At 41.5% G+C, this 25,819-nt stretch overlaps 1 protein-coding gene across 6 annotated transcripts in view; it reads right to left on the bottom strand.

Moving 5' to 3' along the window:
* TANC1 (tetratricopeptide repeat, ankyrin repeat and coiled-coil containing 1) overlaps positions 1-20,418 on the bottom strand; it is a 64,312-nt gene extending 43,894 nt beyond the window's left edge. For 2 of the 6 annotated variants that reach the window (XM_085067272.1, XM_085067274.1), the window contains exon 1: positions 20,288-20,383. The gene's annotated coding sequence lies outside the window, so the exon portion shown is untranslated. Of the gene's footprint in view, positions 1-4,915; positions 5,104-20,193; positions 20,211-20,287 lie in introns of those variants that run through there. The other 4 variants (XM_085067270.1, XM_085067271.1, XM_085067273.1 and 1 more) reach the window with 4 other exon arrangements.
* Between the last annotated feature and the right edge of the window lie 5,401 nt (positions 20,419-25,819).

Here is a 25,819-nt window from a genome sequence, read left to right as displayed (position 1 = left end):
CATGGTACCACCCCCCATTCTGTCCCCACTCACAGTGCGTGGGAACAAGCCTCTGTTCCTGCAACACAACACACTTAACAGTCAACCTCAAGTGAGCACCAGCTGCAGATTTCAGAGCAGTACTAAGTATAAGAAATATATATTCGGGCTGATAAACCTGAAAGACAGTAAAGTTGTTTCACATAAGTAACTTCAGTTACAGAGCGAGGAAAACAGAATGAAAAGAATAATGAAGAACAGTTCTTTCTCAAAAAGCTTTCTGGGAGCATCTATGAATTATAATTTCATTTGTTTTCTCTATTGAAAAATTGAAAAGGTATCTCACTTTAGAAAACTTGCAGTACAGAATATGCAACAAGAAGGGGGGGAAAAGTAATTTGACTATGCTGTCTTATGTTACAGACTGCCATAAACCCCACATGAAATCAACAGGAAAAGCAAAAGTCTTCCATCCAAAAACGATGGATTCAGAAAGTTCTCGTCATTTGATGAAATAAATCAGAGAAAGCTAAATAAGTACAACAGAATTCTTCAGCTCCTACGAATAACCTGAAGCACACACAACTAACCAGAAGACTAGATGGTTCCAGAGCCTGGACCATACTGCACACACAACTCTCTGCCAGCTTCATGCCAGTAACAGCCAGGCACAGCCAGCGCTGCTTCCCACCCAGCCATGGAACATGGCAACAAGTTGTGCTGAGGAGTGGCACTCCCTGGTAACACACAAGGGCACAAGGCAGCAAATGCTGAGGCTCCTGCCAGCACACACAGAAGAGACACTGCTACTGCTGTCCCTGCTCGCTGCAGAGCAAACAGGTTCTGCAACACCTTCAGGTGTTTCCCAAAGGATGTAAATTAATCAGCCCTCTCCAATTTCAGCATCCAGAAAACTGAAAAAGCTTACAAACACACCCCCAAAACTGGATCACCTAACCGAAAAATGAAATACACTAAAAGGAAGCAAATTATGACTATTTATTGGATACAAAGCATAAAAAAAATTATCAAAATAAGCATCACTATACTACACTAGAATGTTGAATGCCAACTGGGAAGGGTGAAGCTTCTTTTTTTTTCTTAAACATATACTCTGTATGTTTACTATGCCAGTGACTTGGTACCACTCATGTTCTACAGGCAAAGGCTACATGCCAGTTCTCAACACATCCAGCAATGTCCAAAAGGCGGGACTGAAAGAACACGGTTAATGACAGCCCCCTGAACACTGTTCAAGTTTTTTTTAAATAAGGAAACATCTCATAAAATTCAATCACAAGATCATTAAAAGGAACAAAGAAATACAACATGAGAACCTTCCTCACTTGTCACATGAGCTAAATACAGACATGATCCACAACAGCAAAGAATTTTCTGAGATCAAGAAACAGCTGTGACAACTAGACACATTTAGTGAAGAAAACAGCACTCAATCACATAATTCAAGGCTAAAACATAATGCATATGTAGAAAAATGTGAAGTCTAATTACAGCTGCAGAGACATTCTTAATGGGATATTCCCTAACTTCTGCCTAGCTTTGAAAGATTGTTTCCCCTAAAATCACTTAGTATTCTATGTTGTTGGTATTCTGTATGATAAATTTTACTTTCAGGAGTTTTAAAATCTCTTAAGTCACGTAGAATAACATTGACTTCATTAAAATTCAGCTTGTATCACCACATGAACATAGAAGAAATAGTCTATCTGAACTCTCACTAACATTCACAGAGAGGGTCTCATCTAGCTCTGCCCTGAGATCTGATCACCAGATACTTTTCTTCTTTTCCTCCAGAAGTGATGCGGCTTAGTGGTGCAACCAGAACAAAAAATACAAAAGGGTAATTAGGAAAGAATTTTCACAGAGCACATCCTTACGGGGAGCCTTACTGAAAGTGATGACAATGACATTGTTGCAAGAGAACTGACTCTTTCTTAGGACAAATATGGTAATAATAAGTGAACATTTACAAGACCTCAAACAGGTGCAGTGCTAAAAGAAACCCCCCTGTAGCAGCTCAAAGAGAGAAGAAATTTGAGCTTAAAAAAAGCCAGTGTTAAAAATGGGTGGAGATAGGAATCCAGTGGACAAAGAGGCAACAGGCAGACAAACACAGTAGGCTCACTCTGAACATCAGGATCACTTCCTCATTGTGAGGGTGACCACCATGGGCATGGCTGCCCAGACAGGCTCTGGAGCCTCCCTCCTTGGAAGTACTTAAGAGTCATCTGGACAGCCCTGGCTAAGTGGCTCTAGAAAACGCTTTCTGAACAAGGCTGGGCAAGGTCACTTCCCATGGACCCTTCCAACCTCTGCGATTCAGCAAGAGGCAGAGCAGGACTGGTCCCATGGGCCCCTGGGGTACACCACAAGTTCCTGACCTTCCACTGGACTTCATGCCACTGACCATACGTCCTGCATCCATTTCACAGAGCACCATGTAGGGGTCCACTGTTCCCCTGGAGTCTGTCCATCCGGGAGGTCAAAGCACATAGTGCTTTCAAGGAATAATGACCACTCACACTCAAACCCAGAGAAGTGTCTTTAAATGTATCTGACATACTGAGGGAGGGTGATGGAATAGCATGAAACTAAACCGTGGCTCTCTTTGGTCAGTTCAGGTACATTCCCTTTCCCCAATACAACTTGTCTTGGACCAAATTCCAAGCAGGGACTGTCAACAACCAGCTCAAGGCACCTTCTGCTTTGAAGAAAACATCCTGGTATGAGCCAGAATAAAGACATTCCAAAAGCCAGTATACTGTACTGCAGTAGAAAGTGCATTCTAACTTGCTTCATCTTGCTTCATGTGGCATATGCCTCCTAGTACAAGATCTAAAAAACCTAATTATCAGATTCCAGAAGGAAAGACAACCATTCCTAAGCATTTTTTCTAAATGCACAAAAACCCTCCCCCAGATAACCACCTAAAGACGTCAAACAAAATAGAAGTCTCAATGCATTTCACACATTGCCTTTTAAATAATTTTTCTTTTTCCATACAAAAACCATCTGCCATGTTAGAAAGCCTGCACTATGCAATCACAGGATGTGAAGCTGTAAATAATTTCAGAATCTAAGAAAGGTATTTCACATACACAGCTAGAAAAGAGTGGCGGGGGAGTGCAGGAACTGAAAAGCCATGTATTACATTTAACTTTCATGTTTTGCAAATATGACAAGTATGAATTTTCTATTAATCAGAACAGAGAGGCTTGATATAGAACTGAAACCTTCCAGTATATGTCATTCCTATTCTTAGAATATAAATATGGGTTAATGAGAGATCACGGAAAAGGAATCAAGGACAATTCCATCCTAGATTTTCTCTTCTTGGAATTGAGGCCAATTTCCCTACTGTGTAAACAGTTCATCAGGGATCTATTCCAACACAGAACAGAACTGGCATGCAAGATGGTTGCTTATTCAGACCACATCCAGTAGGGATATAAAAAGTGCCGACTACCTGGAAATAAAGACCATTTCCTTCCTTTTCCCCTATAAAATGATAAGCAAAAATGAAAGACAAGCACTTCCAAAGCAGCTCACCTTTTGCTTTGTGAGTTATGCACATGGAGAGAGCTAACCCCAAGGGCTGCAACAGCAAAGCAAGAGCAGTGAAATGTATTCTTTGTTTGAAAGATTAAAGGTACAAAAAATAAACTGTCTTTTGAAGTAATGCTAAAACCAACACCGTGGGTCCAGTATAACATCATTCGCATTCCAGAGTGTGAAAGTGAACATTGAGGGAACAAACTAAATACTACAGATTAGAAATACTACAGACAGTGTTATTTAAAAATTTTTTAAAAGAAACCCAAAAGATATACCAAAGTTATTTGCACCTACTGTGACACTGATGTACATCCAAAAGCATTTCAGCTTTGGGTACCGCATTTCTTCATACCCATTGTTCACACCTCAGGAATACAATCAAAGTGAAAAGCAATAGTGTGCATTTATAGTTCCTCATCCCCTGAACCAAGCACAAGATACTGGATCTTGTTTTGTTTTAAAGGTATATGTATTAATAGGATATTTTCAGTAATGCTGGCACATTGTCTTTCCAAGCACACTGTACTTTCTCCTCACAGCTAAACGTAAGTAGAATTCTTCCCAGAGTCAGACTTCAGGAACCCTTTCAGCTATTGCAATTGCTTCACTTTGGTAAACAACACCCATTTATATTTTTTAATTCCAGTTTTTAAATTCTGCTGTGAAACCACTTGTTTGCCATTTGGTTTGGTTTTACTTGTTCGTGGGATTTTTTTAAAAGATTTAAGTATTTTAAAAACTATCATTTCCATTTTAAAATGGATATTAGATGCAGACTTGTTATCCCAGAGTGCTACTAATAATGTCCCAAGAGAACTCTTCTACTTGTCGAATCAAAGACCCTGTCAGCTGCTGACAAAGGTGGATTCCCAGCTTTCACCAAAAGCATTTTCAAATGGATGCTGTCCTCCCATCAGGTCAGCTGTTTGTCTTCAAATGCACAAGACATTCCATACAACTGCTTCCCACTCAGAGCATGAAGGGAAGGGGCAGAAAGTCCCTTGATTTAAGAATTTATAATGATCAGCTTTATTATGAATGACTTCAAAACACTGTCAGCTTTATAAAACACAGATCTTAGGTCATGGAAAGTGTCAGAAGCACAAGCATACGCAACAGTTCATTTCTCAACCTTTACAAATTAAGTACTTCATTACCTGAGGAATCCCCTCTGAAAAGCAGAGACTGAAAAATCTCTACACATTTTGACTCAGCCTGCAAGTGTCTCCTTAAAACTCATCAACTTACTTGCATGGGAATATTTTTCCATGTAAAGCTGCTACTGAAGACACCAACATCAGGAACAATGCAATTCACAGCTCTTGTTTGTATTCACAGCTCTTGTTCTGCCTCCCCTTACCTTTTGGAGAGGGTTATTTTTGAAGATCTACCCACAGGAGTTCATCACTACTGCAGAGGTCAAATAAAGTAATCCCATACGGTAGGTAACCACCTGAGCTAACGCCCATGAACTCCTGTTATTCACATACTATCCACAGTTGTGTTCAAACTGCCACATTTGGATCCTGAAAACCAGTTAGCATTTACCTGCAAAGAAATAAAGGGTAGAACATCTTAGTCTACTGTCTGCACAGAAGCACTTAAGGATTTGCCACCTTTCAGTGTGGGATTTATTAAACACATTCTTCAAATAATCTGTATTTTTTAAAATGTATTTTGCATTTTTGAATCCAAAGATTCAAACATTTGAATCCCAAAATCTTAAGCTTCGAAGAAAACTCAGAACTACTCTCACTGCCTTCAAACTCATTCAGAGTGTCATATGTGTCACATGTGGAAAACTTTCAACGCTTCTCTTTTCTGGCAAATTCAAAATCCTTTAGTTGAACTATAGATTTCAAAGAAGAGGAATACACCGCAAAAAACAACACTTAAAGGAGCAAGGCATTACTGATGTAACAGAAATCAAGACAGAAAGTAAAAAATCCTTTAAAATTACTACATTTTGGGCCATTAATATCTAGCATTTTATAATAAACAGAGGGTATATCCCCAGATATGAGACTACTAATTCATGAATGAACAGACATTTGAGGAGAATAGTGTTTTAACTTTTTTCTTTTAAGATATAACTTCTGATGAGATATATTCATGTTATGATTCAAATGCATGAATGAAAATGATAAAACATACACTGGAGAGGTCTGACCTGGACCCTTGCTCCCCACAACAAAGTAGATCATGGCCTATATAATGTTTCCAATAGGCTATATTTAGCCATACCCACTGAAGTTAAATAGCTATTATTGAAATATTTTTATACAATACCCTAAACAATTATTGTCTTTACTCTTTATAGGTGTTTCTAATGCAGAAAGATCAATACAGACAAAAAACCGACAAGCTGCAGAGCATTTGCACCATTTGCTCCTCACTCAATCATCTCATTAAATTTACCTATGAGATACTCCACATTTTCCCTCTCTCATTTGACCCCATGACAGTTGTGCAGCAGTTTAACAGGGGACTGCAAAAGAACACCAAGGTTTCCAGTTTGCTAATCACTCCTGAAGTGGAATTGTGGCCTGAAACACTATTGAAATACAAAAAAGGTAAACGATGAGGAAGTGTGAGAAAAACCTCATTATCCCATTAGCTGTTAGAATGTGCTTTTGCAGTAGCTTTTTTCCCACCAGTCTGGATCTAGATTTGATTTCCCAGATGCCATAGATTTACCTATCCTGCCCTGCAGTCACCCAGCTTTCTGCTAGGTTACTCATTTACCAAATTACTGATTATTTTGGCCAGTGTCCTTGATGACTGCCAATACAGGGGAAAAGATGGTTGCTTCACTTGACTGCTGTCCAAAAACCTTGGGCAGGTGCCAGACACTGCGAAAATTATCACTATTTCAGAGATTACTGCTCCCCACCTATTTGTTACTACCCTGAAGCACTGAGGAAACTGATTTTCGCTGAAGCAGATGGAGAGCACTCGCAAGCCAGAACTATTCACTTCAAAGGTCGTAAGCACCCATTTGAACCAACTCGAAGGATTCGGCAATCATGCAGACGGAGACTCATGAGTGGAATCACCTGTCTGTCTACACTGGGGAAGAAGAGCAGCAGCTGTCAACACAGCCTGAAAATCTTAACTGTTCACAGCTCTTGTATGAATAGTATCTAACCACAGCAGAGGTGTTTTAGCCTTTTTGTTCCCATTTGGCTGAGACCCCCCAGAGAAAATGCCAAGATCACAGCCTTCAACCCTCTTCTACCAAGTTCTCACTTTCTTCAGTTACGACTTTCAAAACAAAATTAATACAAACTAATCCCAACAAAACCTTAAACCAAAGCCACCTCTCATTCCTACTAAATTTATCCTTGTTTAGGTTTCTTTCTGAACCCTATCCTTCTAGTTCTCCCCACTGACAGGACACCATTGAGTTCTTCCAAGGATAAACTGTGCTCTCCTGGTCTCACCTCATTTAGCCCAACCCTACTCTCACCAGGGCAGTTTTCTCCCTTCAATTTTATCTTTAGGTATCACAGAAGCAAATTGCCCTCAATCATTCCAGTGCCTTTTCTTTCCAAATTAAATTAATTATTTTTCCTCTCTTCTGGCTTTGCCAGACAGGGATCACTGTATATAGATTATGCTGCAACCCAACCTTTTGCTTCAGGGGCACAAAGGGGGAGAGTGGGTGTGGTGAGAGTGGAATAAACAAGGGTGGGGGAGGCTGCTTACTACCTGTCTCCACCAATAATTCTCATCCTGATAAAAAGGTTTAAAAAAAATGTTGGCCCTCCTTGAAGTTGAAGGTCAGTATTTAGAAAGGCATTTTAGAATGAAATAAGGCCAGGAGGTTTAAAAAGAAGTCCTAACAGAACACCATGTACAGCATTCCAGCCAGCAATCCCTAGGAACCACAGACATCACAAACTGTTTGCACTGAGGCACAGGTGAACAAAGGAAAATGAAATATAACCACAATATAGTTTTAGAATAATCAAGATATAGTTTTTCTTGCCCTGGTTTTAATGGCCACTTTCCAACCCTCTCCATTCTCCCCTCACATATTAAAGCACAGAAAGAACTGACAAACTCCCTATCTGAATCCTGAAAGGTCAAAACACCAGGCAAGAAAACTCATCATGTTCCAGCTGGCAGAAATGACACCCTGCAACACCAAATAATGGGAACATCAAGCATCTAAAACTAGATGAAAACTGGGTCAGAAACTGCCAATTCAGCTTTACCATCAACCAGAAAATTGAACTGAAGAACAAGATCACGTTAACCAAAATTTTGACTCAACTCACAGCTATTAAGTCGTATTTTACCAAACAGATGTATGCTTAAGCTATCACAGCCCTGTCCTCTCCAGAGAGCACAAAAGATGAGGAATACAGAAATAAAATGTCTCTGTTTTCTCGGCTGTCCTAGATAAAGTCCTAATTTCAGATGAACATCAATAAGCTGCTTGTAAACTGCCACCATTTAATTCCAACCAGCCACAAGTAAACACAAGGCAGAATGAGCCACCTTACAACACACAGACTGCACTTAAACAGCTCAGTGAGCAAACCCTGGTCCTGCAGTCCAGCCCCTTGTGTGGGTTCAACCCACTTCTGCCACACCACAGCAAATCCCTACTGTACCTCCTGACCTGCTTGAGACAGGGCTAGCGTGCCGAAGTGAAACTGGGGACAGCCAGGGAATCTGTGAATGATCCCAAATATTCCAACAGACTGGATGTCTGGACTGTTCATGCATCCTGCAGTTTCCAGTATAGGTATTAAACAGTTGTGGGGTCCCACATGTCCAAGCCAAAGCTCACAACCAGCCTGGATGGGTCAGTCTCTGCTATTTGGATTTAAACCAGCTTCTTCTGCTCCTGTCAAACTACAGTTACTATTAAAGAACCACCACATCTACAAAGCTAGGCTGGGGAAGAAGCAGAAGAAATCAATCTAGATAGAACAGGTTTGTTTAAAGACAAGCAATAACCAGAAAGAAAACCTACTTTGCAAGAAATCTGTAACTACAGCACAGGCTAAAAACTTGACATAACAGTACCAAACTAATGGCCACCCATCAAATCTGTACTAATTTTTGGCAGAATTTTCAAAGGGCTGTATTAGCTACTTGTAATCAGGGATCCTCTCTTCTCTGTGCTTCAGAAAAGGCAAAACACAGTGCCTTCTACAGCACCAGGAGCCACGTCTATACATGGGAATGCTGAGCCAAACAACAGTTCCCTTCACATCTGCACAGCAATGTAATCCCACCAGCAGGTCTGGAAACACCACCTAGCATATTGGATTGGCTACACTTCCTGTCTCACGGCCATGAGATAACTTCTCCACCTCATGACAGTTGAGTAACCAAAGGCTACATTTCCCTCATATGTCACTACTGAAAAGATTGTGAGGTCCACCCAGTGAGGCTGGACACTAACAGCTTAAACCTACTAGACTAAAATATCACTAAAATCCATAAGCTTAGCAAGTGAACTACAGCAGCTGAGACAGGTGAACCACCATCTGTTTGTCTACTGGAGTATTCAGGCTACAAGTTGGTCAAATAGAGAAACAAATAAATTACTATTTATTTCAACCACCTTAACACTTCAAGGGCAGGAAAAGTTACCCATACAAAGGGATTTAATCTAATCAAACACTTTATTAGAAGAAAACAGCCTAAACCAATAGCAAGAGGTTTAAAGCCATTAAGTTTCCCTTTCAACTTACTAAATACTGCAGTCAACAAAACTTACACATAAAAAAATCATACATAAACCTATCTAGTTATCTGCCTGGATGGAGTCTTGTTTTCAGACGTGTATTCGAAACGCAGACTTTACAAAGTGACACTTTTCTCCCTTTTCACTCCAAAGAGTATCAACCAAGCTCTTATAAATCTTCATATTTAAAAAAGAGAAGAAAAAAAAAAAAATACTCACGGACTATCTCTTTCAAAATCAGACCTGATCAAAATGAGTAATATCTTGAGAATTTCAGTGGAGTACACTGCTAAGTTATGGCAGCTCTCAAAACGGTACTAGAGGAAACATCCAAACCAACGTGACTTCAATGTGACCTAACACACCACAGACCTCTTCTGGACATACTAGCATGGCATGTGGCCCAACAAACACCCTAATTTCCATATTTGTTTCTTTTGTCTACAAAGCTACACATAATAAACCAGCAAACCCAAACCAGAAAAAGATAAAAAACGTTAAGACAGCTCCACATTTGAAGAAACTTTGCTGTACCTCAAACTGTACCTCAAAACCAGAAGATTTTGCCACTGGACTACATATAAACTGGAAGAATTATGGTCTTCAGCCACACTGCCTGTCAGTTTTTATATACTGAAAATGCCACTAGCTGCAACTACTGTATTTAGCCTGACAGTGGTACCTCTTCCTACAGGAAAAATCCCACTAAATTCCAAAGACCAGATTAACTGATGATCCTTTCAGAAAAGACAAACTAATTCCCTCTAAATACTAAATTAAATCATCTGATACCAAGCCAAGGCACCAGTGAAACCTGGCAGTATTTGATTAGTAGATGCACGTAACTCAAGGAAAATATTATAGGACATAACATGAAAATATATGCTGGGTGTCTAGATGTGACAGCTTCTTCCATCATTTTTTCATCCACACAAATAAATTCACAGTAAGCACAGATGATTTTCCTTACAGAATTACACTAAGCAACAACAGGAAAGCAGACCAGGCAAAACCTTGTTGAGTTTTCAGAGCACTGATACGCACTTTGTCCAGGTACTGCCCCCCCAGAGTCCTCACCCAGCACTTCCTCGCCTCAGAGCTCTCAGCCTGGCTCTGCTGGCAGGAAATGCAGCAGGACCTGTGGAGGTCTCTCAGAAGAGATCAGAACTGTCAGAGAAAGCTGACAGTCAGTCGGGAAGCTGGACTTTGAAAGCCGCTCTGCAGTGCACCTGCACGTGGAGGAGAAGCAGGACAGAAGAGGTGCTCCCATCTCCCTGGGCTGCGACACGGCCCTGCCCTGGTGTGCCAGCTGGCAGACTGTCCCTGCTGCACTGAAACCACAGCTAGGGCTGCTCCTGGGCACTTCTACTGGGAAGTTAAGGAAGCCACTAATAGCATTCATGAAGTTTCACCATCCCCATCCAAGCAAAGCCACTTTGCGGATTAACTGTCCCTCATCACCACCACAGTGGAAAATCCAGTGCCAGACAAAGCAAAGCTGTCCAGGCCAGTATTATGTCCAGAACACAGAAGAGGTGATGTTTTTCATCATCACAGATACATTCCAGTTTTTCAATGAACCTAGTATGCCTGAGATTTTTTTTTTAAGAAACATTTCACTAATATAGCCAGCCCTATTTCCTTGAATGATAATACAATATGGTGCTGATAAAATTCAAAGCTTATTTCTATTTTAGCTCCGTACCATATCTAGTTCCAAATTGCCTATATTCTTCATCCTTCCTATCAGGTATTTTCAGGATTTTATTCTCTGCTTTTTCATAGAATTTTCCTCCTGTTTTTACGAATAGTTTTCTCCTAACACCACAGGTCTCTATTTAAACATTGATACCAAATACAGGTGCATGTTCTAGTTTATCTTCTCTCCCCCATGTCAGCTACCCTTAGGAATTCTGGGACAGTGTGTTTTCTATAAACCTTAATCATAAAATACCTACTCTTGAAATGGCTGGGAATCACAGACTCACTTTTGCTACAAATCAAATGCAGAGCTCCATTGAAAATCTGTACACAAAGAGCACGTTACTTACTTCCTGCTTCACAGCCAGAGATGAACGTATTTGTTACTAAGTAAACACTTCCAAAGATTTTAATGTGACTTTTAAAATATACTATTCTGATGTCAAATTGATGGTCATGTTTTCTTCCTTAGGATAACTATCATTAGCTTTAATTACTAGAGGGAGAATGGTATGGGTGCATCCACAGCTTAAGATAGCCAAACCCACAGAAAAGAAACACACTCATTAGGACTTCTTTGATTAGGGCAGAGTCACAGAATGGCTGAGGCTGGAAAGGACCTGTGGAAGTCATCTGGTCCAGCCCCCTGCTAAGGGCAAGTCACACAAGAAAATCTTGCAAACCTCTATCAAAAATACAATGCAAAATTATTTCCTTCAGAGAACGCAAGATGAGACAGTTAATATAATGTGACAACACCTCCTGCCACCTCCTGAAAAAAATTAAAGAAAAAGCAAGATGCAATGGTTAAGTGACCCTAAAATATGGGAATGAGCAGGAACACAAGGAACACCAAGCTCAAACATACTGGTCTATCCAGAACACATTAGCACAATTGCACAACTACACACACACACACACATTTTTGTGGACAAAATAAATTAGCAAACTTTGGAATTAAACATTAACATGTTTGAGGATGCCTAAAGAACAGACATTTAAGTCACATAATCCAGAAAGTATGCTGGGTATCTATATACACTGCCTCTTCAACCTCAGAGCATCTCAGAACATATGCAAGCTCACAACAGCCTGCAGGGAGGGAAACAATCTTATTTCCATTTCACTCAGGAGGAGTAAAACCCGGGTTGTTCAAGTTCATACTGGTGGAGCCTTTGCAGGAGGCCAGTGGGGTCAGCCATGTGCCCCTGCTGCATTGTGCCAGCCGTGCTGGCTTCTCCGTGCTTACAGAGGAGATGATGTAAGAAAAAAGGAGGATCTCACAGCAGCCACAGAAGGAAGGAAAACCACTCCCCTGAATCACAACAAACTGATAGACTAGCTTGGCTATTTCCTGAAATCTCACCCATCGTAATGTGGCAAAACAAAAATATTCCCCTCCCTGCTTTCCACCTCAGATCCTGGGATGCTGCCTTTTTCTGTCTCTTACGAAATGTAAACCTTCCATTTTTAATTACCTGCTTGTGTTTTACGGATCAGACTCTGGCATTCTTCTGTAGTGTAAACTACAAGGAAACACTCTAACATCCATGTTCTCCCAATTCCTTTTCACTTGAAGGACTTTTCATTTTAATGTACAATGCAGTCGCATCAAAAGACCTTGTTACAGCATTAAAATCAGCTGTTCGCACATTCCTAATGGGCAACACCTGCTCCAATGGGATCACACACAAGGCCTCCCCCAGCCCAAACCTGGCCTCTGTAGACTTTCTTTACACACTCAGACCCCAAAGCAGGAAGATTATTTACATGAACTAGACACATGCCTTGTCAGCCACTGCAGAGCTCAAAGTAGGGACAAGAACATGGAATACCCACAACATCCCAGAGATCACTCTTGAAGAAAAATTAAAGGCTTGTCTATACAAGGGGGAAACTGCTTCACATTCACACCCTCCCCCATCCTGCAATAACTCCCTGGTGCAGACAAGATCCTACGTGTTCTTACCAAAAATATGAAATACCTGGCAAGCCCATATTTATTAAAATTTTAGAGTTGTCCTGTTGTTTTTGGTAATTAAACAGTCAAGCACCACTAAAGCTTCTAACACAGATGCCAGAAAGCATTCCTTCCACAGGCAAGTGTCCAAAATAAATAAATTTAAATCCTCAAAACCAGAATTTGACTGCTAGTGGAATACAAACTTGTATACTTACAAAAGAAAAATTATTAATTGAAATTTGAAGTCTGTGTAAATCTTTACAAGTTTGCCAAGTCAGTATATACTGCCTCCCCTTAACCTGCTCCCAAGATGTTTACAAGCCCACTGTACATCACGAGTCGAGTTCACTGCCATACAAAGAGAAGAGATGCAACACCAACAGGAACTCACTCAGCTCAAAATCCTGCCAACAGGCAAAAAAATATAAAGAAACAAAATCCAACTTTTCTCCAGGGGAAGGCTGAGAGCTGAAGAAAGGAGGCTCAAGCAAGGCTCACTAAGAAGAAAAGCATTTATTTTTTCTATTAGCAGAGATGATGTAAACAGGTAGAAAATAAACTTGTTTCTACCAGACTGAGGGACAGTGTGAGATTCCTCAGATGCCATGGACACACAAAAGAAGCTTTCTGGAGAAGCCCTGATCCCCAGTGTGACCCAAGGCAGTTCTGGCAGCACACACTGCACAGAGGGTGCAAGAGCCTTGGGGGAACCCTCTGCACAGGCATGGGGGGGGAGCAAAAAGAGAAAAAAGTCCTCTCTGACAAACCATTCAGCATATTCATCCGGTGCAGACTTTTACAAAGCTTTGAACTCCAGCAGAAAAAGTGACATTTAATGCCACTTTTGTTCTCCTTATTGTCTTTTAAGGACAAAGTGCAGCATTGTTGGTCAGGGAAAAAACCCAATATTAACCAGGTCTTTTTTCCCTCCTACTTTCAAATTATGCCCAGTACCTCTAAATGAGTGTAAAACGCTTTATAAGCTGCTCCCATGAATCACTGGGTGACTTACTGTAAACTTACAGAAAATATCTGGTGACATACCACAGTCACACAAAGAACAGCTTAAACAGAGAATAAATAAACAAAAACATACACACTAGCTCTGTATTCCTACAGTTTTGAATATACCAATGAATTCTGAAACTGCACATTAGATTAATACATCATGCTAGAAGGCACAGTGTTCCTATACTCCATTCTACCTCCATTATATTCTTTGCCAAGTATAACTTATCTGAGGGTAAAGCAAAGTTTTCTCCTTATGTCTTGTCACATTGTCTCTTGAACTTTTCAAAGTAATTCTTGCATGAACACAAATACTCTGTATCCATAGTTGGGAAGTGCTGGAAATTTTACTTTACCTTGTCTACAGTTTGTGGCAGTAATATTCCTCTTCAAACTTCAACTGCTGGCAAATATTGTAGAAAAATCCAGAAACTCAGTCCTTACTAACACAAAAAAAAGAATCCCTTTGCGACCTCAATAGTATTTAGCCTACCAAAAAACAGACCTTTAAGCACATTAATTAAATAATCAACTGAACCCAAAGGCATTTCTGGTGTAAAACACAAAACCAGTCTCCCTCTAAAACTCACACTAAGAATATTTTGTGTTTTGTCATTCTTGTTCAAAAGCAGCAACAAAAAAACCAAGCAACAAAAAATCTCACACAACACAGAAAAAGAAAAAAAAACCCCACACAACACAGAAGAATCAACCCACACAATAAAGTCTTTACCAACATCCACCTCACTTAAATTTCAAACAGCAAAGGTCATATTGTGCTTCTATTTACTCTTACTTGGATATTGCTCAAATACTTAATTGTTAAAGTATGGTCAGAAATATAGATTGTAAGGAAAGGACATCTGCTAAGGTAGAAATGGATTAGTTTAATTGTAGATGACTGAAAAGAGAGAAACACAATCTTTACACTACACAAATTTTAGTATTTTTCCACATAAAACAAAGCTGAAGCAGTTCAACCTGAACTCTTTTTTTTCAGCAATTAAACACCTCTGCTGTTTTAAGCACGATAGCTTTGGATTTAACTTAAAGCTACCAGCTTTTGACAAGTTAAGTGGTATTTCATACTTACAGCAGCAAAGTTCCACCAGAACCTAAGACAACATATAAAGATGTAAAACCATCGTGACCAACCCAGAGCTCCCCAGGCCTGACTCTAGTGTGGAGCTGCAGAGTTCACATTTACACACAAACACACACTTCAAAATCCTCCTGTCAGGGCGTTTCCTGTGTGCTAACAAGTTCCAGCTTCTCTCCTGCTGGAGCTAAATTTAACCAAGACTAAGACCGAGTCTTTAAAAAAAAAAAAAAAAAAAAAAAAAAAGGCAAGCCAAAAAACCCCACTAACAAACAAACAACACAAAGAAACCAACCCACACCACATACACAACTTCAATGTAATGCAGCAAACATTTTACAGAATCCTTTGGTCTTAAAGCAGTTGATTATCAAATATATGAAGTATGCAGCAAAGAAGCAGCAGCACCTTACCCTCTCGTCCTACACACTTCTGAAACTGCACTTTAAGTGCTCCAAGGCACAGGTGATACCAGCTGCCACTATTCAGGAGGTGTATGTGACAGCGAATGACCTCCACAGGGCGTGCAGAGATTCCAGCACGGCCAAGGGTGCCCGGCCATCAGAATGAGAGGACTCACCACAGCCTACATCAAGCCAAAAAGATTCCTTACAAAGTCTTTGGGCTTTGTTGCAAACATGCGAATTCCTGAATATTTTAATTACGTATTTGTCTGAGCCAGATAGGGGCATATGCAGGTAGAAGTGTAAGAAATAACAGCAAGGGAAGAAGCTTCAGCATTCAGGCTCCTGCCTGCAGCCATGAGCTCCCATGTCCACACTCCACCACTGCCTCATGTCCTGTGTGCCAATGGCTCGCCCTGAGTTGCCCTCAGGAACATCCCTGGGCCCCCCACACAGCCCAGGGATGCAACACCTCTGTGCCAGGCGGGATATGCACCACTGTCACCTGGCACACCCCCTGCATGGGTTAGTTTTGACAGTGCTGGGACACCAAGTATCTTTTCTTAAAACGGTGATAAATTCGACTAACACTTGGATCACTAATCAGGGGGAAATTCTGCTGCAGAGCAAAATGAGACCACAAACACTTCTACTGTAAGCTGTGGGGTTTTTTTTCTCATTTAACACCAGCCTGTATTATAGAAATCTAAAACAAGGAGTAAATCTGCATTTAATGATAATTCACAAGTTCTAACTTTAAACCACCACCACAAATTAAAGGCAGCTGATAAAAACCACTCAGATATTCAAAGTACAGATCTGCAACTTTGTATATATATTTTTATATTGTATATATTTATTATATAGTTACAATATTTAAGATCACTAGAACTCTAAGCTGCATGTATTTTTACAATTCCACACACATCTAGATACAGTTGAATTCCCCAAGGCACATGAGGAAGAACTAGATGCCTTCCAGATCAGCTGCATTCCCAAAATTAATCTGGCCATTTAGACTGCAGAAGTACCTAAGAAATGTTTCAGAAAGCATGCCTCACCACATCAGTCACCTCACAAACACTGCAAAACCATAACCCCTGTACCACTGACAGAGAGTATTTACAGAAAAACGTCAGCTAGGCATAATTCAGTGAGCATTGCCACCAACTTCAACAGCATCAAGACTGTAAAGGCAGCTCTTGATTTGATCACAGACATTTAAATGTCTCCGACAGGCTGTGGCAGAACTCACTGCTGCCTTCACTGAACATCACTTTTGCAGCCCAGCCAGAATCCCAGACTGAGGCATTACACTGCCTGTGAGGCGGAGAGCAAACTGTTCTCTGCCAACACCCAAGGACTGACGTTCCGTGGGACAAGACACCAATGAGACACCTCACATCTGCCAAGCCACCTGGTCTGCACAGCTGTTCACACCAAAAGCCAGTGGAACTTCTGCTTTCAAACTGGCACCCTCATTAGGAATTAGTATTCCAGACTGAGAGAAGAAAATATGTGAAATACTAAATTGGTAATACTACCTCAGGAAACAAAGCCCATATCCCAGCAATGCTCCCAGCCACACACTAGAGAAATAACTCTTGCAGACACTGTTACCTTGCCCTTTGCTTCCACACTCACAAACATCCCTCGGGCACAGGAGTGTCTCCACACTTTACACAAGGAGGCCAAGAACTGAATTTAAGATACTGCAAAGATGAACATTCTAGTACCAAATCACCTTTACAGATTAAGCCTGTATCTTAGCAGGCCTCCTCTTGGTGAGGGTGATAGCAAAAACAGAATTCCTGAAACACAGCAAGAGAAACAGTACTTTCAAAAGTTAAAGTAATTCCACGAACACGAACTAGAACGTATATACTTCAAGAAGCAGGAATGACAATGATGGATAACAAAAGCCTACACAGTGATGTATCACACAGGACAGAAATCTGAAATCACTAGACTGGATAAATCTCTGAACATTTATGAAGCTGAAAGATGGGGAGGGGGAGCAAGAGGACATTTTCACTAAGAAAGAAGACCAAAAGCACCCTGTTTGACTGAAGCACAAAATTGAGTGACAGAAAACCTGTGCTCCAGTTCAGACTCTCCTTCCTCCCTGCAAATAGGAGAGGGAGACCACAGGAGGCTCCAACACGTCTGTGGAGAACCCAAATACAGGACAGATATCATCCCATGAGCTCTACAGTTTTATACTTAGATAAATAATCAGTTAAGCATGATGAAATAGCTTTACAGAACTTCTCAAGTACAATGAATAGTGAAGGATTAATTCAGTCATGCTAAACAATGAATTTTAAAAGGAAAGGATAGTAGGAGACAGCAGAGCAAGCAGACACATTAATGTTAGACCACACAATAGATATTCTGCATTAATGAGCAACTGATCCCTTTATTTACTTCCCTTCAGGACAAGATCAGAGAGGTTAAGGTACCAGAAAACCAAACTTATTACAAAAAAAAAAAAAAAGAAAAAAAAAGAGACATTTATCCAACTAAAGTTAAACAAAATGCAGTGAGGATCACAGACTATTTCAGAGGTTGCTTCTAGGGTTTCTTCAGTCTGGTGTTACACTATGCCTTCAATATTCAGAAGTTAGTTTTCTAACAGTGGTGCTTCCTATATACAAACATATTGTTCAGAAGTAAGACCTTACACATTTGTTAGGCCATATGCTGAGATTTTTTCCCACTGCCACAGCTTTGTGATAAAAAATTCTCCAATCTTCACATCAAGTCTTGGGAGCTGAAAGCAACCGAAAGACACAAACTAATCAACCCAGTTTTCTCAAACTTTCCTGCACACAAAGCCAAAAGCTGACCTTTCCTTGTTTTTCTGGAAAACACAAAGATCTAGCTCCTGACAGAGACTGAAATACCACTTTTTAGTCAAAACAGCATCTCTACTGATAAACTTTAGTTTTAAAGCCATGGATATAAATTACAACTTACAGACATTTATGGGTCTCATTACAAATAACCAACAGATCAGGCTGATGTTCTTACACACAAAAGAGTTTGAAGGCTTGCTAAATAATTTTTCACCTTCTAAGAAAGGTGAATCTTGATGAGATGGAAGAAGTTCAGCTAAAGAGAAACAGAGCACCTCTGCTAAGACTGCTTAGCTGCCTTCAGACATATAATTCTGATCACAAAGTTGCCATGGCATCAACTTGAGGACTGTGGTTAAACACATAAAATGTCCTTTTCCTACAGACTTATGGGAAGCTGAGCAACTTTGGCCGTGAACCAAATATGTTTTGGCTCTAAAGCAAATATAATTCATCACCATTTGGAAATTCCAATGTTTAGCTACACTGAGAAAGCAAGACAACCAGCACTTTAGAGCATCCATGTAAATGAAGCTCTAAATATACTACCCTAGCAGTGGCAAAAAGAAACTGTATTTGTGTTTACCTTGCTCACTGGCATTATTTAATAGCATATTACTGTTTTCACTTAAATGACAATTAAACAGCAGATTAGAACAAATGCGAAAGGTTCATTTTTGGCCACTGTACATTACATAACAGTGGGAGAAAATTTTCTAGGATCTAAGGTATTACACTTACTTCTCTTATTCCCCGGTATTTTCAATTCTGTACTTATTAGGCTGTTTTTAAGCAACAGCTATCAAAAACACAAACGAACATAGGACTTCTGCATGTACTGAATAATCCTGCAAAACTCTGAAGCAGCCTAGATGAGTAAAGCATTTAATACTCCAGACCAGTGAAGGAACATCTTCTAAACTGTTTTTCCACCCAGCAGTCACAGAAGTCCAAAGCAAACCTGCCACATCCTCAGCTGCTGGCTTTCCAAATGGTGTAGCAGCAGCACTGGCTCCGTTAGAAACCACCATGTGAGGGAGAGGAAGCAAGTGCCACTGCCACACAGGGGTACAGAACAGGGAACACGGGCAGGGGACACATTCCGCATCACACCGAAGCAGATCTAAACCTCCTTCCTTCCCCCGGGACTCACCCTCACAAAAAGATGTCTTCAGTCACATTCTATTTCTGAAAACTGTAATTCAGGACCCAGTCCCCTATGCAACAAATATGCATTATGAGGCTATGGCAAACAAGTACTGAGAAATCAGAAGGCTTTACAAAGTATGTTTTAAAATATACTGTTACTATACACTGTTAGTAACTCACACATTAAAAACGAATCAAGTTATCGTTTTATCATTTTATTCCTGAGATCACAGCAGGAGCACTGGTGACCTCGAGGGCTAGACCTTCTGTGCCAGCCGTCAAAACAAGGTCGCTGCCCTCAGACGCGCACGTGTCCCGCACCCCTTTCCCGCCTCTGCCCGAGCACGGCCGAACCCCCACAGAGGCTCTGCCCGGGCCGTGTACCTGTTCTCAGCGGCTCTCCTCACCTTCTGACACCAAAACCAAACACCACCAAGAAACCAAGTTTTCCAGAATGCAGCATTTTTTTTTTCTTTTCCTCCAGATCTTTACTGTTAAAGGCACGAAAACCGCCCCAATCACAGAAATATGACAGTGCGGGCCGGAGAGGCGGAAATCCCGCCGGGGCCCCGCCCGGGCAGCGCCTCCCCCGGACCGGATCGGCCCCGGCTGCCCCAGGTCGCGGACCACCCCTGCCGGCCCCGGGCCGCCCCCTTCCGCGCCCCCGGCCCCGGCCCCGGCCCCGGCCCCGGCCCCGGCCCATGCCTGCCCGACATGCCCGCACACGCTCCTCCGTCAGAAAGTTTTACCGACGGCTCCGCGCTCGCCGACCCCGCGCAGCCCCCGGCCCGGCCGGGCGCGGGGCGGAAGAGGGAGGGAGAAGGAGAAACAGGGAGGTCTCACCCAGCGGCGGGCCCAGCCCCTCGCCTCGGGCTCCGCGGCGCGGCCCAGCCCGGGCTGCTCCGGGCTCCTCCGGGCTGGGCAGGCGCGTCGGCGGGATGAGCTCACGGGAGGGGCGGTGGCAGCTCCCGCCCCTCGCGGGACGGGCTAGGGCGGAGCGGGGCCGGGCCGGAGCGCCGGGTGAGAGAGAGTAGGGGCAGTGCCCGCTCGGCTGGACCGGCTCTCAGCGGAACGCGGTCACCCTCCACAAACACCGGCTGCAAAGCTCCGCAGAGCCGAGCCCGGGCCCCGGGACCGTGTGCTGCTTGGACCATCCATGCGCTCTGTCCGGCTGAGCTCCGCTCCTGAGAGCCCACAGGCACATCTCGGGGCTGAGGGCTCCTGCCCCGAGCCCACATCGGAGCCCATCCACTTCCACCAAAGTAGCCTTACTTCCTGAAAGTAATCGCATGAGAGCTTATAAAAGCTGCACGCGACAAAAGATGAGTGGAATATAAATAATATAAATTCTATAAATAATAACGACAGCTCTGGAACAGATTGCCCGGAGAGGTTGTGGAGTCTCCCTCCACAGGTGGTTGCATTCAAGAATCCTGTGCCATGTGGTCTGGGATGACGCTGGTTGAGCAGGGAGGTTGGACCAGATGACCCACTGTGGTCCCTTTCAAACTGACCCATCCTGTGATTCTGTGAAGATTTCAGATTGACCCAGATTACTTGCTGAACTGGATCACGTGAGGCATTTAAAACGGCCAGATTAGAAATGCCAGGTGTAGGAACAAGGATGATGGCCCTGCCCACAACACAGAAAAACACAAAGTGCATCCTGGAAAGCAGCACCTTTGAAAGGGTTTGCGGCTGCCATGGCAAAGCCACATGACATCAGTGCTGCTGCCCCCCAACAAGCCAGTGTGTTCTTTTCATGTACAAACGAGGAATCAGCAAGCACGTGCAGAGGTGGCATTACCTCTGATTACAGCAGTGAACACTGTTCCCAGTATCTCCATCCATATTTTTCAAGATACTGAAAAATTAGAGAGCATGCAGAAGAAAACCACAAAACTGATCTAAAGGCTGAGGATGATGCCAGGCAGCAAAAGCATTACAATATTTAGCTCCACAAAAAAACAGCTCAGATAGCACCTTATGAGAAAAAACCTGAGGTACTAGTAGTTTTACTGTGGGGCACCCATGGTATCCCCAAGGAGTTGTACCAAAGTAGCCACCAAAGAGTGTTACCTCTGGCTGGAAATGTCACATGTAGATAACCATCTCACATCAATGGGGTTAGCACTGAAGTGCCCAATGGTTTTAAAGTATTAACCATGTTAAGTATAACATAACATAACATAACATAACATAGGTTTAGCAGTGGTGATCTGCATATGAGCACATCAGTCAAAAATGGCAGCATAAAACACTCAGCTCATGTGCTTTTTTCTCCCAGCCTGAAGCTCCTTCCTTCTTCCACCCCAAGTGTCCAGTACTGCAGCTATTGCCTGCATAGAGGCCAAACTGCTTAGCCTCGTAACACACAATCTCTACAATTTCACATAATTAAACACAAAAATTAGTCTACACCAAAAAAGTAAAATGTAGGGACAATCCAAAATACATTTATAAATAATAGTAAGGGTTTGCTGTTTTCTGTGCAAACTAGGATTGATTTTCATATGAAATTCATCATGAAAAACTAAATCTGAATTTAACTGCAAAATTACAGTGACAGAGTATTCTAAAACACTTTCTTCACTAAGCGAACATTTCAAAGAATGTCTTCCAATGTGTCTGTAAGGGGCGCAAGAGAATCCATGTACATGTTCAAAAACAAATGACAGGCACAACACAAGCAGCGCATTCTCTACAGAACATTGGCCATAACTGCCTTGTTTGGTGTCAGAAGAGCAAAGGAACTGGAGACAAAGCCCTCAGGGTGACAAGAGCAAAAGCAATTAGTGACCTTACACTTCTTTCACCATCACCTCAGCAGCTCAGTAGCTGGAGATAGGTTCGAAAACAAGGGGAGGATGCTATGTGCGCCTCAGCCAGAAGCACACAGTGTCTTTTCTCCAATGGAGAATCCCCTTAATGACATTGTCTTCCTTACATTTTGCCAGTGTGATGAGGCCTATATCTGGAAATAAAGGAATTTTCCCTCTCAGAGGAAATGTCAAAGTTTGGGCAGCCTTTTATGATTCTGTCTTTGTCTCTGAAATCTGAGACAAGAAACTGAACTATGACTCCACCATTGTGGGATCTATTCCTCGGCAGGTAAAGAGCTTGCACTCCCTTCTTCTAGATATGAACCCAAAAGTTTTTAAATTGTATTCACAGTCAATTATGTCCTGCTGCTTCACAGGAAAGCTCAGAATCGATTCTAGTGCTTCCCTATTTGTCTCAGTAGAGCAGTGCTTTAGGTATCAGTAACGTAAAGGCTCTTGCTCTCATCAGTGGTTTCCTTTTCAGAGGAATTTAGCTCACAGCTGTTCTTCTACTTTAACTGTTCTGCCCTCTGCCCCTTCCACTCCTTTTTCAGATGATTTATCCATTCCTAGCCACTGAAATTCTTGAGCTCTTCCTTCTTTCTTCTCACAAGGGTTATGGCTCTCCTCAGCCTTGCATTTATCATGCAAGCTTCTAGTAGCTTTTTTATTTTTGGAAAACAGGAATCAGACCACTCAAATATAATGGCAGCAGTGTTCATTGTATTAACATACATGCTGGGGGCTAGAGAATTTAGAAATCAAACTTCTCCCCTTTGTCAGCTCAGCTTCAGTGTTGTTTATGTTAGTTCAGGCCTCTTAACTTACTATTACAATTCTTGGTTTTGGAGGGCACCTTCAAGGAAGGTAATTTGTAAATTTTAGAGTCTTCCATTCAAGGTAGCTGCTTTATCCCACCAGATTCATTCTCATGCAACATAGTAATTTCGAAGAAAATTCTCAGTTTACTGATTTTAAGGTAGTAGATTATTGTGGTTTTAAACCCACATGGAGATGAAACACCATGCAGCTGCTCCCTCAACCCCCACCCTGGTGGAATGGGGAGGAGAATCAAAGTAAAATCTCTATGTTGAGATAGCAACAGTTTAATAATTGAAAATAAAGTAAAACACAATAATAAAGGTAAATAATTATAATAAGGAAAATGACAAGGGATGCACAATGCCATTGCTCACCATTGGCTGAATGATGCCAGAACCCCCCTTCCCAAACCTACATAGGCCCTTCTGGGTATCTCACCCAGTTTACAGACTGGGAATTACATTCTCTGGTATGGAATTTCCCTTTGGTCAGTTTGAGTTACCTTTCCCAGCTATGCTCCCTCCCAGTTTTGTTTGTGAACCTCCTCAGAGGCAGAGCACGAGACAAGAAAAAAAAATGTCCTATTTGTGAGCTGTAAGCTTATTAGGACAGTATATGCATTTCAATCACCAGATGTCTGCAGTGTAGTCACTTCTGACAGCCAAATTCCTTAATTCCTTACAGCCCAGGCCTGCAAAGTGTTGGGACATTCTGCCACCTCCCCGACACCCACTTTATTGTCCTTTTCATTCATTACAATTCAAGGCATCAAGACCAATTTTAAAACCAGCAGCTGGAACTTGCAACATAATTGGAGGGCTCTTTGTGACATATTTTCAAGTACTGTCTATAGAAACCTCAATAGCCTTTGCTAGAGCAGAGTTCAAATGCACACACACCATGGATGAGCAACATGCCTGTCACTATTGACTGGCACCTGTAAACAGCTTCAGCAAAATCAGTTCAGTCTAAATTTATCTTTTTGACTTGTTTTGACTTTTTAAGGCTGAGATCCAGGGAACAAACCAAAAGTTTTCAATTTCAGCTGTTTTTTAATACTTTTAATTGGGTTTTATTACTTTTCATTATTTTAAATGTTTCTTGATTGTAACATGTAAGAACAAATATTTCAGGCTTATGTAGCTTAAAGATAGCTCAATTTGCTTCAGCTCTCTAACTGAAAAAAACACACTGAATGTGAAAAATTTAAGCTAGAAGGGATTTAAGAAAATTATGAACAATGAAAGTGGAAGGTTGCATTTAAATTTTAATATCAATCTTCATTTTAGGGACTGTTCTATTTCAGTATACAGTAAATGCATATTTTGCAACTAAAATTATAGCTATTATATAAAACTTCTTATCATAACTTTGGAAAAGTCTTAGTAATTTCTTTACATAACTTCTGAATTGCTCTCCAAAAGTAAGCCCCAAATAGAAAAGAAAAGCACTGTGTATAAGTCAGGTTCAGAAACTTTCTTTGATATGTAAGTGTTGACTATGGAATGGTATATCCAACTTTCCAATGTTGCCTAGCTCCTGAAGCAAAGAATTTGTTTTGAAGTGACCACATTCAGAAAAATACTATGTAAGCATCCACAAACTGAGAAAATCATACTGAATGTACCCAATAGCAATACAGTCTACACTCTTGCCTGTTCCTTGTTCTGTCTCACATGTACCTGACTCCAGCTGGGAACCCAGAGACCAGAGGAAGGGTAGGGAGTCTTGTTACCATGGGGTAGTCTTGTTACCAAGGGGTAGTTTTGTTACCATGGAGGTATACTCTATCTTCACAGCTTCTAGGCAGTCATGTCCTCTGCAAAATATCAAATTATGTTTGCATAAACTTATCTATTCTTTTTCTTTGAAACTTTCCCAGCAGATTAAAATTTATCTAGGCAGAAGACAGCTGTATTTCTGAGGGCAGCTCAGCTGGCAGAGCTGGAATAAACTGCAGGCATACAGCAACCTCTTGTGGCAAATCCAGTACATATGTAGTAGCTAATAATCTTTGAAACTGCATAAGCTACTCTTGATATGAGTCATTAATCTGTATAAAATTGCTTTAACAAACCGCTGGGGAGTTGAAGAGTCTCTGTTAGCTGGAGACTCTGCAACACTCAGACTTCAGAGCTGTAGTAGTCTTCTTCAATTCAGGAATGAATTAAACATTGGTAGCCTGTTATAAATGAAGTGTCAGACTGAAATTTCTCCTAAATAATATAATCAAGAAGTTCTTCCATTAAAATTGAGCAAGAGTGGCACCACGGCCAGGAGTAGAATCTGTGGCCATGTATGACAAGTACAATAAACATACTATAACAGTACACATTCCTCCAGCTGCAAATACCTGTCCTGTGTATGCTGAGGAGGAAAGGGCAGTGAGAAGGTGCTGGGAGGGAACAGGAGGAATGGCAACATGGGGAAACAAGGGTCCTCAACAACAGCAAGATTTTCCAAACCAAGAGGCGCCTTCCTGGGAAGATGGTGTGGGAGTTGTGCACAACAGGAACAATGGCAGATGACATTGATTAGACCAATGATTTTTTTTTTTAACACTGTAGAAATATCGTCTTCTACTGCTGGAATTAAAGGTGAATTCAGGAAATTGTCAGGCTTATGTATGTACCACTCACCAAGACTTTTGGGGCTTATATGTCAGGCAGAGGCTACTGTACTTGAAATGATTTGCAAGTTTATACATACCACAGAGCAGAACAGGTTGAAC

The sequence above is a fragment of the Lichenostomus cassidix genome, chromosome 7 (genome assembly GCF_008360975.1).
Source record: "Lichenostomus cassidix isolate B80296 chromosome 7, HeHo_3.0, whole genome shotgun sequence".
Taxonomy (NCBI): Eukaryota; Metazoa; Chordata; class Aves; order Passeriformes; family Meliphagidae; genus Lichenostomus; species Lichenostomus cassidix.
The sequence above is the reverse complement of the archived record's forward strand: the minus strand, read 5'-3'. Positions and strand labels throughout refer to the sequence as shown.